Source organism: Hipposideros armiger, unplaced genomic scaffold, assembly GCF_001890085.2.
Source record: "Hipposideros armiger isolate ML-2016 unplaced genomic scaffold, ASM189008v1 scaffold_756, whole genome shotgun sequence".
Taxonomy (NCBI): Eukaryota; Metazoa; Chordata; class Mammalia; order Chiroptera; family Hipposideridae; genus Hipposideros; species Hipposideros armiger.
The window spans coordinates 259,233-274,996 of NW_017732106.1; positions in this window are offsets into that span (position 1 = coordinate 259,233).

Sequence of the window (15,764 nt, forward strand, 5' to 3'; positions counted from 1 at the left end):
ACTATTATTGATATCTTCTGATCAAAGATCTTAGTTTTCTGACTAGCTATAGTGCACAGCCCCGTCATATTAGAGCAGTTAAATGCAAATGTTGAATTGTGGTGAGTTTAGTCTGGATTTGCAGAAGACTGGTTTTACTAATGGTCTTTCAATTAAAATCTGTGCCCTTGAAAAGGTTTATGACTTACATTTGTCAATTGTGCCCATTCTTTGCTTTGTAGATCTTCGTGGGATTGTGAGTGAGCACATGACAATTTAGAGAGATTATGGAAGAATCAGAATTAGCCATATTAAGCAGATTTACAGTTTCCTCAATGCAATGGGACATAAAATTGACATGGCACTACAACAAAACCAGGATTACCTAGAGCTTAGAATGAGGAAGAACTATTTTAATGTCTCAGAAGAACTATTCTGGTGTCTCAGATAATGTCATGTATGTTATAATGAAACCAGTGAAGAATTTGTTAATGTTAACTTGACTAAAATGGAATGGGAAGAAAAAGGAAGAAAGTGAAATAAAATTTTAACAAAATATGTTTTTTCAGGTATAATATTGCGTATTTTCATATATATTCCCGTCTATGCCCACAACAATACTAAGAAGAAGTTACTATTACAACTTTGCAGATGAATATATTGAAATTTAGAGAAGTTAAATAAAAATGGATATTTGTTTACAGTCAATCAGTTAGAAGCGATAAGAGGCAAAGTTCAGATTCTAGATGTGTCTTACTCCAGCATCCATGTTTTCCCCAATTATGCCTTATTCAAATGAATGCACTCCTGATTTGAACTGTGATTATTGAGAAAAGACAGAATAAAACTTCTCTGAAATATGAATGTGGTATTAAAACTGGTAGTGTATGATGTGGAATGACCAACAAATTCTCAGACTTCAGTGATGTGTTTTCTGGGGGATAGAAATGATTGATAATGTCACAGTGGCAAAGCAGAGAAATTGAGAAAAAAAAGCCATTTCAAACACGAGAAAGTATTAGAATCAGCAGGAAGTATCACTTAAGAAAATATATACAGAAAACTTAAAAACGATAAAATTGCTAATCAGTCTTCAGTAAACTCAGCAGGCAGTGAGTTCCAAGGAGCTGCTAATGAATTATTAAACCAAAACGTGGCCCTGGATTAAGATAAAAAAGAGCTAGAAAATGACACCTTCTGAATGATATGAAACAAATGTGACAATCAGCAACTTTGAAAATATTATGAGGATGTTAAGGGGCTGCTATTTGCTTCACATGTTTCTACATCAAATTATGCATTTTAAAGTAAACTTAAAGAGGTTCCTAATTAAGATTCCTGCACAGCTGTCAGAGGACTTTTTTCTTTATTTAGTACCAAGCTTAGAGCCTGTGATAAAACATCCATGATTACAAATACCAAGTGAAAGAGCAAATGAATTAAAGATGTGCTCAAGGTTCTGAGCCTGATTCAGGTAGCTTTTGAGTAGAGCTGTCTACAATATCTCAAACTGCTCAATTTGGAATTTTCCAGTGTCTCACTTTATTTTTCTTTTCTGCATAGATGTGCATGTGTTGACATATGATTCTAATAGTGTGAAATGATTAAACCATCCTAAAGGCTTATGACCCCCTTGAGAAGGAGAGGATGCGACCCCCTGGAATGGAGGCTGTGAGAGGCCATCCATCAACTCTGAATCGCGGCACTGACTTATGGAGATAACTGTTTTGAGAGCTAGATTTTGTAGAGAGAGCAAGTTGTATATATCTCAATTATATTATAGTTTCTCCCTTAATATATCAAGAGCCATAGTGCTGCAATCAGACAAAAGAACAACTTTACCCTCTGGGCATGAGAAAGTGATTGCAGCAAGTAGAATAAGCCCTCTGAGAGAATGAATGTGGGAAAGACAGAAGAAGGGCAGGAGTTCAGAGGAATTTGTGGTAACCTGGGTGGGAAGAAGGTGTGATATGGAAATGCCTGGCTATGTTTTGGTCATTAGAAACCCCTGATGTGGTGAGGGAGAATCCAAGAATATCTGGTACGGCACTCTTCTTACTCATTCCATCTTTGATAACATGTCACCATGCCATGCAGTATCTGAGGATGGAAGAGTATATAGATAAATGAATGTTTTTGATTTCCCACAACCTATGGAGAGTATGCAGGGAATCCAGGATGCCTCACAAAGACAGAAGTGATCAGAGACCTGTTGGACTGGCAGAGGCCTGGGGTCAGGACCAGGAGAGCACGGAGGTACAATGGCAGTGTCTACGTGTCTACAATCAACTAGCAGTGGTGGAAATAGGGGAGTGGAGATTGTACCATGGTGGACGCAGTGATCCAAAGGACAGGAGTAGCAAAGACCTAGAATTCAGCACATAGAATAGAAGTCCCCTTTTACCCCTATAATGCAGATAATTGCTTGCTTTGTGGGAAGAAGATGCCCTCTTTGTAAAATGAAGAGGAAGTGAGGAAGGAGCCGTGAAAGACTGAGCATCATCAACCTTAAAGAGATTGAGTTTCTTTTAAGACAGACTTTTGTGGGGGTTTTTTTGGGCTTTTTATTTTATTTTATTTTTCATTATTAGTTTCAGGTCCTGTTTTGTCAGGGAGACCACTTCATGAGACCTTTGTTTTTAACTGTTAAGACCTCGTGAACTCTCTGAGTCACCCTACTAGAGCCTACACTATAGCAGAATGAACTTGGTTACAGAACATAAAGAAGTGTACTTTGTTTTAATTTAACCAAGAATGAAAACTCTTTCTCTCATGTTAAAGTCCAGAGGTATGTGAACAGGGTCGCTCTATCATGACATGTTCCTTCTAGCTTATAATTCTGCCATTTCCAGGATGTCACAATTTTCCTCATGGTCCAAGATGGTGGCATTTGCATTTGAAGGAGAAGGTTGAAGGAAGGGTAGAAGAAAGGAAAAGACCTGCACCAGATTTGTTTTAAGGAAGGCTCTTAGAAGCTGCCTGGGGCACATAGACTTATATTCCACTTATCAGAAATTAGCCTCATGGCCACACCTAGCTGCAAAGGATGTTGGGAAATATTGAGTCACCGTGACTAGCTAAAAATTCTATGTATTTCAGAATAAAGAGAGGTTGGGGGAAAATTAGGAATTTGTTCATAGGATCTTGGAGGTAAGACAATATAAAGAGAGAGCAGATGACACATAATATAGGCCATGTAATGATTTATTAGTCTTTCAGAGTTTCTCCCACATTTGAAAGTAGTTAGACTGCAAATGCTAGCTTATCCTAATAGTGATTTTTATGTTTTTCTTTGTCCTTGTAGATATTTCAAAAAGAGATTAGGAGAGGTATGTCCAGTTCTGCTAGCCAAATACCACTCAGAATCTGTCTTTGAAATTTTGATTCTTTAGGAGTTACACAGAGGAAAAAGGCTTGGTGTCATAAGTGGTCTTTCCCTTTTTTTAAGACTTTGTTTTCATTGCTACTCATTAGCCTTAAAACAAACATAATTTTTCCTCAATTCATCCCCCAATAAGTTACAAATTTTTCTTCTCTTATTTGAAATTCTCACAAGACTAGTATTTATTTTGGTTCCCTTCAACCTGTTTGCTTCTCTGTTTAAAAATAATAACTTTACTAAGGCACTTAAAAAAATAACTTTATTGAGGCATAACTTCATAACTTTTCAAATAACTTTATTGAGTTATAATGTTTTGTAGCTTTACTGGTGACAAAGAAAAGACATCACCCATTACAAGTGTACAATTCAATATTTTTAGTAAACTCACCAAATTGTTCAACCAAGATTATAAGTATAATATTTATATCCTACCAATAATGTCTCTTGTGCCCATTTCTATTCATTTGTATTTACCTTTCCCCTTCACAGCAGACAACCACTAATCTGCTTTCTGTTTCTATAGATTTGTCTTTTCTGGACATTTCATCTGAACTGAACCATATAATATGACCTCTGTGTCTGGCTTCTTTTACTGAGTGTAATGCTGTTTTTGAATTTCATACATGTCTTACCTTGTATCAGCACTTAACTTTTATCTATCTCCAAATAATATTTCATTGCATGGACATACCATATTTGTCTATCAGTTCATCTGTTGATGGGCACTTAGGTTGTTTCCAGTTTTTGGCTATCATGAATAGTGTTGCTCAGAACTTTTGTGTGCAAGGCTTTTTGTGGATATATGTTTTCAATTTTCTTGAGTAGATACCTAGGGAGAATTCCTGGGTCACATAGTAAGTTTACATTTATCATTTTGAGTAGCTTCCAGATTGTTTTCCCAAGTGGCTGTAGTTGTTTGCTAGGGTGCCACAACAAAATATCACAGACTGGATAGCTTAAACAAGAGAAATATATTTCTCTCAGCTGTGGAGGCTGGAAGTCCAAGATCAAGGTGTGGGCAGGGTTGGCGTCCTCTAAGACCTCTCTCCTTGGCTTACAGATGGCTGCCTTCTCACTTTGTCCTTACATGGCTTTTTCTCTGAGTGAGCATGTCCCCAGTGTTCCTCTGTGTGTGCAAATTTCCTCCTCTTTTTTTTTTTTTTAAATTGGGGAATTGGGGGAGGGGAGCAGTGTTGGGGAATTGGGGAGGGGGAGCAACCAAGTTGTTGTTCTTCAGTCTTAGTTGTGGAGGGCGCCAGTTGCCATCTACTGCCTGTTGGCAGCTTGTGGCCTCTAAGCTCAAGGTGCTGTGTTCAATCTTAGTTGCGGGTGGGTGTAGACACCATCCCATGTGGGAGTCGAACCGGCAGCCTTGTTGTTAAGAGTGCATGCTCTATCCACTGAGCCATTCGGGCAGCAGCTCAGCTCAAGGTGCCGAATTCAGTCTTAGTTGCTGGTGGGTGTAGCCCACCATCAAACAGGCAGTCTTGTTAAGAGCACGTGCTCTCACCAGCTGAGCCATCCTGCCACCTGTTGGCAGCTCAGCGGCAGCTCAGCTTGGGCACAGTGTCACTGGCCCATGTGGGAATCGAACCGGTGGCCCTGTTGCTCAGAGCTTGCACTCTTAAGCTAGCTTTTAACCAACTGAGCCACTTGGCCAGCCCCAAATTTCCTCCTCTTATAAGGACACCAGTCATACTGGGTTAGGGACCTCCCTTAACAGCCTCATTTCAACTTACTCTTTTCTTTAAAGGTCGTATATCAAAATATAGTCACATTGTAGAAATTTATGAAGGTTCCAATTTCTCACATTCTTGGCAACATTTACTCTTGTCTGTGTTTTTTTTTATAGCCATTCTAGTGGATGTGATATGCTATTTTGTGGTTTTAAGTTGCCTTTCCCTAATGACTAATGGTGCTGAGCACCATTTCATATGCTTATTAGCCATTAGTATAACTTCTTTGGTGAAATCTCTATTCAGATCCTTTGCCTATTTTTCACTGGTATTGGATCAACAAAACTGGATATAACTTCTAGTTTCTGCAATGCTTATAATGAAAAAGAAAAAAACAAAACAAAACAAACACCTTGGAGGGTAATGAAAAGTTATCACCAGAATATACAAGGAACTCTTATAGTTCAAAGACATGAAAATCATGTTCAAAATTTTCCAAATATAGTTACATGGGTTAAATTAATCAGCATCTGCTTATTTCTCCAAACATCTGGTTCATCAGTCACTAAATGGGGGCTGAATCTTGGAGATACTCTGAAGTATTCCCTCAGCATAGAAATGTTCTGCTGGATAAGAACATGCGTGTTTTTTTGTTTTTTGTTCTTTCTTATTTTTCTTCACCATTCGCATGTAATGATTCCTACTCATCTAGCACTAGACAAAGATGGCTTCCTTCCAGGATCTCTAGGCAGACTTTGGAAACTGGGAGGCCTGGGTACCTGATGTTAGCTAGCAGATATTTGTTTGGCTTGCAAAGTGTTGGACCATACCTTGCTTTAAAATGGTTACTATTAACTAATTGATTGCCAACGTAAAATATTAAATTAGGAGATGGCACATAAAAATATGGATTTTTTTGAAAACTAGAAAGACAGAAGATCTCATGTTTCCAAAAAGAATACAACTTTTTATACAAATGGCTGAGAATAAGAATGGCATTAGGGGGCCGGCCGAGTGGTTCAGTTGGTTAAGAGCTCACTCAAGAGTTGAGCTCTGAGCAACAGCAGTTTGATTGCTGGCCTGAGCTGAGCAGCCGCTGAGCTGCCAACAGCTGGCAGGATGGCTCAGCTTATAAAAAAAGAATGGCATTAGGTTTCTAATTTAGAGCAGGGAGTGGGAAACTACAGCATACCGGTATATTGTTTATGGGTACTTTTGTGTTACAAAAGCAGAATTGAGTAGTTTTGAGAGTAATTATACCTGCAAAGCCTGAAATGTTTACTATCTGGCCTTTTACTGGACTGGAATAGTTTGCTTAAACCTGCTTCAGAACAATGCTAGAAGTTAAAAACAATAGGTTAATGGCTTCAAATCCTAAAAAAGAAGCATTTCTGGTTTAGAATTATATAGTCAAATTATTAATGAAATTTGAGAGTAAAAACATATTCAGATATATAACCTGATAAATTTAATTCTCAGCACACATAATTAAATTTGCCTGTCTTTGTTGCTTTTTTGAACTCCCTTTTTCCCACTTAACTTGCATAAATTTGTTAATTTTATTAATAATCAAATTATAAGCAAACTGTAAATAATTTGAGATGTCTGAGCAGTGGCTTTCTTATTAAAAGCATTGCTTCTTCATTGAAAGCATGGGAACAATGAGCTTAGATTCAGGATGTAGAGTTGATATGGTCACCTCTAGAGATGGAATGGGCCAACCCATCCAAAATTTGGTTGGGATGTGGAAATTATTGACATTACACACACCAAGAGGTTATGAAAAGGTTTACTACTCAGGCAGCGAGGCTTTCTGGAAAGATAGGGAATGTTTCCAGCTAGACCAGAAATCGTTTGAGAAAGCAGGTAGAGGAGATTGGCTTGGGGTTGTAGGTGTTCAAGGGCTGATGCTAGGCTAGAGGAAGTGTTCTTGCATGGAGGTTGTGAACTTGCATGGTTTGAACTTGCCCCCAGAACCACAGGAAAACACAATGAAGCTTTCTTATCAACTTACCCAGATATGGGACAGAAAGTTAGTGGGACTTCAAAGCTCTCAATGGCCAAATATCGAAATGAAATCAGGCTCTTCTTGACAGTAGTCATTAAGATAATAACAGTACCCTCTGGTAACCACTAAACTATTGTCTGTGCCTGTGGGTTGTGTTTCTTCATTTGTTTTTCTTGTTCATTTGTTGTTTTCAGCCCTACACACCACATATCAGTGAAATCATAAGGTTCTCTACTTTTTTTGTCTGATTTATTTCACTTAACATAATAATCTCAAGATCCATCCATGTTGTCACAAATGACACTATTTCATCTTTTCTTATGGCAAAGGGGGAAGGGGGGTGATAGATGAGGGTAAAGGGGATCAAATATATAGTGATGGAAAGAGAACTGACTCTGGGTGGTGAACACACAATGTGATATAATGTATTACAGAATTATACACCTGAATTCTATGTAACTTTGCTAACAATTGTCACCCCAATAAACTTTAATTAAAAAAAAAGATAACGTTAATTACACAAAAACATTATATGAAGGCCATTCCTGCCATTTTCATTTTTCCATGTTCTTTCTAATAGAGCAAAATATTGATTTTCTTTTATATTGCAGTACTCAGGAGGACAAGCATGACAATGGGGGTGCTTGGTATGATAATGATCTAATGTTATTATTTGGTAGACATCAAGTTTAACATAAGGGACATTACATATATTGCATAAGTGTTTTTTAAAAATTATAGTTTCTACTTTTAATAATTTGTTTGTAAGGCAGACAGTTCCAGTTTCATTCGTGAGAGCTAATACTAATGTGACTGCAAGGGAAATTGTAGTTCTGCTGAACATACAAACCTATTTTGTATAATGTAACTGCTGAAGCAAATATTCAAAGCTCTGATATGTCCAGGGCAGATGCCTCCTGAAGTAGAACGCTCATATTCAAAGCTGGGGATCCTGACACCTTGTCATTGTGGTAGTACTGAGCAGGAGCTCGTGTATGGTTTATGTGATGTCTTTCTGATGAATTTTCAGGTGGATTAAATCTCTAGGCAATAAATTACTGCATAGTTCATCTGGACCAAGTGGTAAGGCATTGCACCTCTGAGACTGCAATATCTTGACAAGTTTAATTCATGCTTCATACTATTACAGTACATTTACCTCTACATAGTACTAAAATATCCCTTTATATAAAACCTAGCTCCTCATGGGCAGGTTGTACCTGGATTGTATTTAAAGCCTTATAGTTTTCCCAGTAGTATTTTGTACATAACACATATTTTAAAGTGGTATGAGCAGAATACCTTTACATTTAAGTTACATTTAAGTAACGTTCTGTACTAAGTTTGGGATGACTTAATTTTCAAAATTTCTTTGTTGAACCTATAAATTGACATAGATATTCTTTACAATATTACATAACAAAACTAGTGTCTTCATCACTGTGGATAGCTAAGGGTCTTGTAAGCCTTTTCCTAATAGTAGTTTTGTTAGGCTTTGTAAGGAAGTGGATTTGATTGGTTCTGAAAATAAACCCATAAAGATGAGCAGGAGATTTTTCAGCTGATTAAAACAACTTAAATAGGGTGGCTAGGTGGCTTAGTTGGTTAGAGCTCATGCTCGTAATAACAAGGTTGCTGGTTCGACTCCTGCATGGGATGGTGGGTTTGTGCCCTGCCCTCGCAACTCGATTGAAACTGGCAACTGGACTTGGAACTGAGCTGCACCCTCCACAGCTAAGACTGAAGGACAACAACTTGACTTGGAGCTGATGAGTCCTGGGAAAAACACACAATTCCCCAGTGAAGTTAAAAAGAAAAACACACCTCAACTATATTATTAAAATTCGTAAGGGAAAATAAACAAAAAGTATTAGTATGAATTCAAAACTTTAGAGAGTATAATTAATTACAATTAGTATTTTCCATAGAAGCTCAAATTGTCACAGTTTGGCTAGTAGTTACCCTTTAAGCTGGATCTTGTGTTATTTAGTATAACACAGAACCCCTAAAACATCCACCTAGTAATGTATCTTAGACTTAATACTTTAAAACACTGTTCGTACCCTCTAAGGAACTCTGTTTTCTTTTAGTAGAGAAAACAGTATGAAAGATCAAATTGTGTGCAGCAGGCTCAGTGTTAGACTCACAGGACAGAGGCAACACTATTCTTAGGTTAAACCAGTAAGCAAAGCTAGAAATTGTATATTTTAAAAACCACATATGTATACTCATATTGTCATTTTAGCTCCAGCATTATTTTGACTCCTAAAAATCTGTAACTCTTTAAAAACCCATGATTGAACCTCTTTTTCACTGGTGATTTGCTTCTCTATACAATTACTTTTTTACTAGAAATAATTTCTAACAGAGCTGAAGTGATAACTCATTTATTTATGAGTTAGCAAAATAATGTTAAAGTTGACACAAAATGACCCTATTATGTAAACTGACAATCATTATTGTGTAAACATTTAATATTATTGTTTGATAACCATCCTTTGACTATGTCCTACTAATGATGTGCTGCCAAAGTCATATGAAATCATTTTTCCTTCATTGTTATGTAAAATACTTTTCTTATATTTTTTACATTGATTTCTTAAAAGTTTACATAATGCATGGTGTTAGTGTTTCAATGGGAAGTTTTTACTTGGTGGAGGCTTCTAATTACTGGGATTTCAGAGATGTCTGTTTTTTTCTAGTGCACTTAGAAATAGGAAAGACATAAACAGTTTATTCTCTAAACCTATGAAGAAGGATTTTCTTTCTTTAATCTGTGGTCCAACGGAAATGACTCAAGATGTTATTTTATGCACATAGTCACAGACATACTGGTCTTTACTGAATACATCTAATTTACCTTCTACAGATTATTAGAAAATATTGATGTCATTATTGAACTCTACTTACATTTCAAAGTCACTATCTAGATGGTTAGTTATAAATTTGGAGTATTATATTCAATTTGTACCAGTTTTAAGGATCAAACAAAAATGTAACTGTTCATATGTTGTTGAAATAGTTTGGATATATCTGATTTAACCTAATTATATCCTTTCTGATCTTTTCTTTTGGGTTGTCGAAAAAGTCATGATGCATTTTTGCAATGAAAAACAGAAAAAATACATCATGACTTTTCTGACAACCCGATACATTAGAAACCTTTAAATATAGTTTCTCTTCTTTAGTTACCAGCATTTTTTCTTCTCTGTCATATATGATTTCTTCTGAACTTTAACATATCAAGTTGTGTGTGTATATATATATATTTTTTTTTCATACCAAATCAGGTGACTAATTAACATTCTTTAAAGTTTAGTTTTTTAATTTTTAATTTTTAAATTACAGTTGACATTCAATATTATTTTATATTAGTTTCAGTACAGTATAGTGGTTAGATCTTTATATAATTTAAGAAGCGATTTACCCCAATCAGTCTAGTACCCACTTGGCACTATACATATTAATAGTTATTTCAATATTATTGACTGTATTCCCTATGTTGTAGTTTACATCTCCATGACTGTTTTATAACTACCAATGTGTACTTCTTAATCCCTTTACCCTTTTCACATAGACCCCCCCAATCTTCTTCTCACCTGGTAATCATCAGTTTGTTCTCTGTATCTATCCATTTCTGTTTTGTTTGTTCGTTTATTTTGTTCTTTAGATTCTACATATAAGTGAGATCATATGGTATTTGTCTTTATCAGTCTGACTTATTTTATTTAAGATAATACCCTCTAGGACCATCCATGTTTTCGCAAATGGTAATATTTCATTTTTTTCATGGCCGAGTAATATTCCATTGAATATATGTAACACAATTCCTTTATCCAATTGTCTATTGATGGGTACTTTGGTTATTTCCATGTCTCGGCAGCAATGAACATAGCTGTGACTATGTCTTGTTGAATTAGTGTTTAGGATTTTTTCGGATAAATACCCAGAAGTGGAATTTCTGAGTCATGAGGTAGTTCTATTTTTAATTTTTTGAGGAGCCTCCTGCTGTTTTCCATAGTGGCTGCACTAATTTGCAATCCCACCAACAGTGCATGAAGGTTCCCTTTTCTCCACATCCTTGCCAACACTTGTTGTTTGTTGATTTATTGATGATGGCCATTTTGACAGGTGTCAGGTGATATCGCATTGTGGTTTTAATTTGCATTTGTCTGATGATTCAGTGATGTTGAGCATCTTTTCACATGTCTATTGACCATCTGTATGTTCTCTTTGGAGAAATGTCTGTTCAGGTCCTCTGCTCATTTTTTAAATTGGATTGTTTGGTTTTTAGTGTTCAGTTGTATGAGTTCTTTCTAAAGTTTGGTTATTAACCCCTTATAAGATATATCATTGGTGAATATTTTCTTCGATTCAGTAGGTTGTCTTTTTGTTTTGTTGATGGTTTCTTTTGCTGTGCAAAAACTTTTTAAAAAAATTTTGTGTATTTTTTTGTTTGTTTCCCTTACCTTAGGAAATATGTCAGGACAAATATTACTAAGAGCTTACTGCCTATGTTTTTTCTAGGAGTTCTATGGTTTTGGGTCATACATTTAAGTCTTTAATCCATTTTTAATTTATTCTTGTATATGGTGTTGGAAGGTGGTCCAGTTTTATTTTGCATTTATCTGTCCAGTTTTCCCAATACTATTTATTGAAGAGACTGTCATCACTATTGTATATTCTTGCATCCTTTGTTATAGATTAAATGACCATATAGGTGTGGGTTTTTTTCTGGACTCTCTATTGTGTTGTATTGATCTATGTGTCTGTTTTTATGCCAGTACCATGCTGCTTTGATAACTATAGCCTTGCATTATAGTTTGATATCAGGTGGTGTGATATCTCCAATTTTGTTCTTTGTCAAGATTGTGGTGGCTATTTGGGGTCTTTTGTGGTTCTATATAAATTTTAGGATTATTTGTTCTAGTTTTGTGAAAAATGCCATTGGTATTTTGATAGGGAATCCTTTGGGTAGTGTGGATATTTTAATAATATTAATTCTTCTTATCCATGAGCCCAGTATATGCTTCAATTTATTTGTATCTTCTTGAATGTCTTATAATTTTCTGAGTACAGTTTTTTACTTCTTTTGTTAAATTTATTTCGAGTTACTTCTTTTTTGTGATGCAATTGTAAATAGGATTGTTTTCTTAATTTGTTTTTCTGAATGTTTGTTATTGGTGTATAAAAACGAAACTGACTTTATGAAGCTTAATTTCTAAATATATTACAATTTCTTTAATGGGATATACATTAATTATTGTTATGCTTTTCTTATTAATTCATCCTTTATCATTGTGAAATGTCCTCTTTACTTATGTTAATATACTTTGTCTTGAATTTTATTTTATCTGATATTAAAATATCCACTTCAACCTTCTTATGCTTACTGTTTACATGGTAAAACTTTTGCTATCCATATTCTTTTAACCTATCTGTGTCCTTATACTTAAAGTGCCTCTCTTGTAGGCAGCACAGAGTGGGGTCTTGTTTTTATTCATTCTGTCAATCTCTGCATTTTGATATAATTATTGATATGGTTGGACTTAGGTCTACAGTTTTATCCATTTTATTATTTATTTTCTGCTGCTCTGTTTATTCTCCTTTTCCTCTTTTCTGACTATCTTTTGGAATATTTGAATATATTTTAATTTTCTATTTTAAATTACGTATTGCTTTTTGGATATATATGCAGTATTTATATATATATGTATCTCACATTCTTATTTCTATTTATATATATGACACATTAAATATTTAATTTCTAATTTCAAAATAAATATTTTAATGTTAATTTTAAGCTTAAGATTTTAAACATTAAAATTTAAGTATATGAAACAATGTTCTCAATAAGTTAATTATTTGTGCCATTTATTATTATTATTATTATTATTATTATTGTTGTTGTTGTCATTAGACCTGAAAAGAAAACATCGTTTTACTATCTGATAGGGCCTATAAACAGAACAACAAATCTAAATTGTGTACATGCAACTATGTATTCATATTCATTTTGATCTAAGAATGTACAGTAAGGTTCATGGTATGTAAATTTAGATAAATATTCTGGTTAGTGTTATTTTAATAAAATCCTTAAATTTCCTGAGACCATCATTAGGAAGAATGTGTGTGTTTAGATAGCATGTTTTATGATTACTAAGTAGAACAATTATGGATATGAACAAATTTTGGTATTTGTCTAAATTTTTAAAACATCCTTATAGATTATTAGCCACAATTACTGATGTAATTATTATATACATAATATTAGTGTCTGGCTGTAAACTTTAAAATATTTAAACATTTAGAAAAATACAGAAATTTTTATTAGTTTTAAGGACTCAAAAGTCAATATAATACAGGAAATATCTAAAGTTTTACAGGAACTAAAATATACAGCCTACTAATTATTTAGATTATTACTTAATTTAGTTGCAGACACACATTTAGATTATATTACATGCCGTTATGTAACATTTTAGTAGTGATGACTGCTTTGATATCAAAACAAATATGACATTTAGAAAGCTTTCTTCCATTAAACTTTTAGACAAATATCCAGTCTTAGAAAGATTAAAATGTTATGCTTTTACTTTATCATTTCTTATCATCTATAGTAGTCACATTCTTCTTCTTCTTCTTCTTCTTTTTTTTTTTTTTAGTTTCAGGTGTACAAAACAATGTAACAGTTAGACATTTCACCCTGGCAAAGTGATAACCACCTCCCCTAATTTATTGCCCCTCTGACATCATATATATCTGTTACAGTTCCGTTTATTCCCTATGCTGTACTTCATGTCCTGTGTTTGTATTTATATTAAATTATAGTTGACATACAGTATTATTCAGGTGTACAGCTCAGTGGTCAGGCATCTACACCAGTCACACTATTCTTAATTCAATTCCTTAAAAGGGCTTTTTTAATCAAGAGAATTATATAAATTTTTTCATTAAAATAATCTTGCTTTTATTTTTGCATACAATTTCATCTACTAAATTTAACATTAAACTTAAAGATTTCTCAACTGGAAATTACTTATAATATGTAAGAATAAATTTCTAAAGAATTACCCTTTAATAAAAGGAAGATGTTGAGGTACTTTCCTTCTATATCCATTCTATTATGCATTTTAATCATAAATCTATGTTCTATATAGTCAAATGCTTTTTCTGCACCTAGTGATATAATCATATGCTTTTTATTCTTTATTTTGCTTATGTGTTGATCACATAGACTGATTTGTGTATGTTGAATATTCCGTGTTCATTATTGGAAAAATCAACATAGTTAAAATGGCTGTATTACCCAGAGCAATATACAGATTTAAAGAAATAGAACAAAATATTATCAGATTTGTATGGAATCACAAAAGACCCTGAATAGCCAAAAGAACCCTAAGAAAAAAGAACAAGGGTGGAGGTATCACACTCCCTGACATCAATTTATACCTAAAACTGATCTAAAAAGCCTATCAAAAAAGTATATTAGTTCTTTTATTTCAGATAATATAGACAGCAGTTTTAATCGCACAGGTATCTCACCCTGGCTTATTATTATTGTAGCCTCAAAAGACCCGTCTCTGGTAATCTGTTTGATCTCTAATCTTTGTGGTAGATGAGATAGACATTGCAGTTTCTATGTAAGAGGATACAATACCAAGGGCATAAGTATACTTTTTTTTTCCAGGCAATACTGACTTTATTAATAAAGACATTCAATTAAATAATTCATAAATGATATATTTTGGTTCTAAGGATTTAAAATCCACATTTCAATATAGTCTTTCAAACCTCAAAATTAAATTTGTGTCGTATGTAACTTGGATCCTTATTTATCTTTTTCAATATAAACATTTTTTCAATATTTTTATTTCTATTTAACTACAGGTAAAAGGTGAATACTTTCAGATTCCAAAATTCTTACCAGAGATTGTCTGGGGGTTAATTCATGTTTTTACAGTAACCCAACTGATAAATATGGTCAATCCCCTTTGCGGTGGCCAATCTTCAATGGCCACGAAAATAACACACAAGGAAATATATATATATATATATGATGGATTATAAAAATGTACACTTGAAACCTATAAAATTTTACTAACCAGAAGGGATACTTGATATGTCTTAGCACTGAAATATGCAAGAGTCCAAGATAGGGCCTTGCTTTTGCATTAGTGCAAATCGAAAAACAGAGGGTATCTTTTTCTCTTGAAAATATGTCCACTCTGAACACTGGTTTGCATCAAAGATGCCACAGAAAAGAAGATGAACAGTCTTTTTTTTATCAGTAGTGCTCAACGAACTAGATAGAGGTTTGTATTTAAAAAATGAAACTTAATTCCTATTTTACAATGTAAATAAAAATCAGTTCACAGTGGATTTTAGATCCATCTAACCCAGAACCTCTTTTGTGGCCAAGAAATTGAAGTTTGTCAAGGTACTAGAAATGAGCAATCGATGTTCAGTGTTCTGCATCTAGCAAAGCTTACTAATTAAGTATATTACCAGAATCATTTTACTAGAATACAATAGAATAGAAAATGTTGTCATTAAATGTTAAGTTGGAAAGGCTATTTAAGGATTGGCAAATATTCCAGATATAATGTCAGTAGAAAAATCTGGTTGACTAATTTGTTTTTGTAAAATATATGAATATGTCAATAATTACATAGAAATACTGACAGACAGATTATTAAATTGCAGGAGAGAGAAAAAA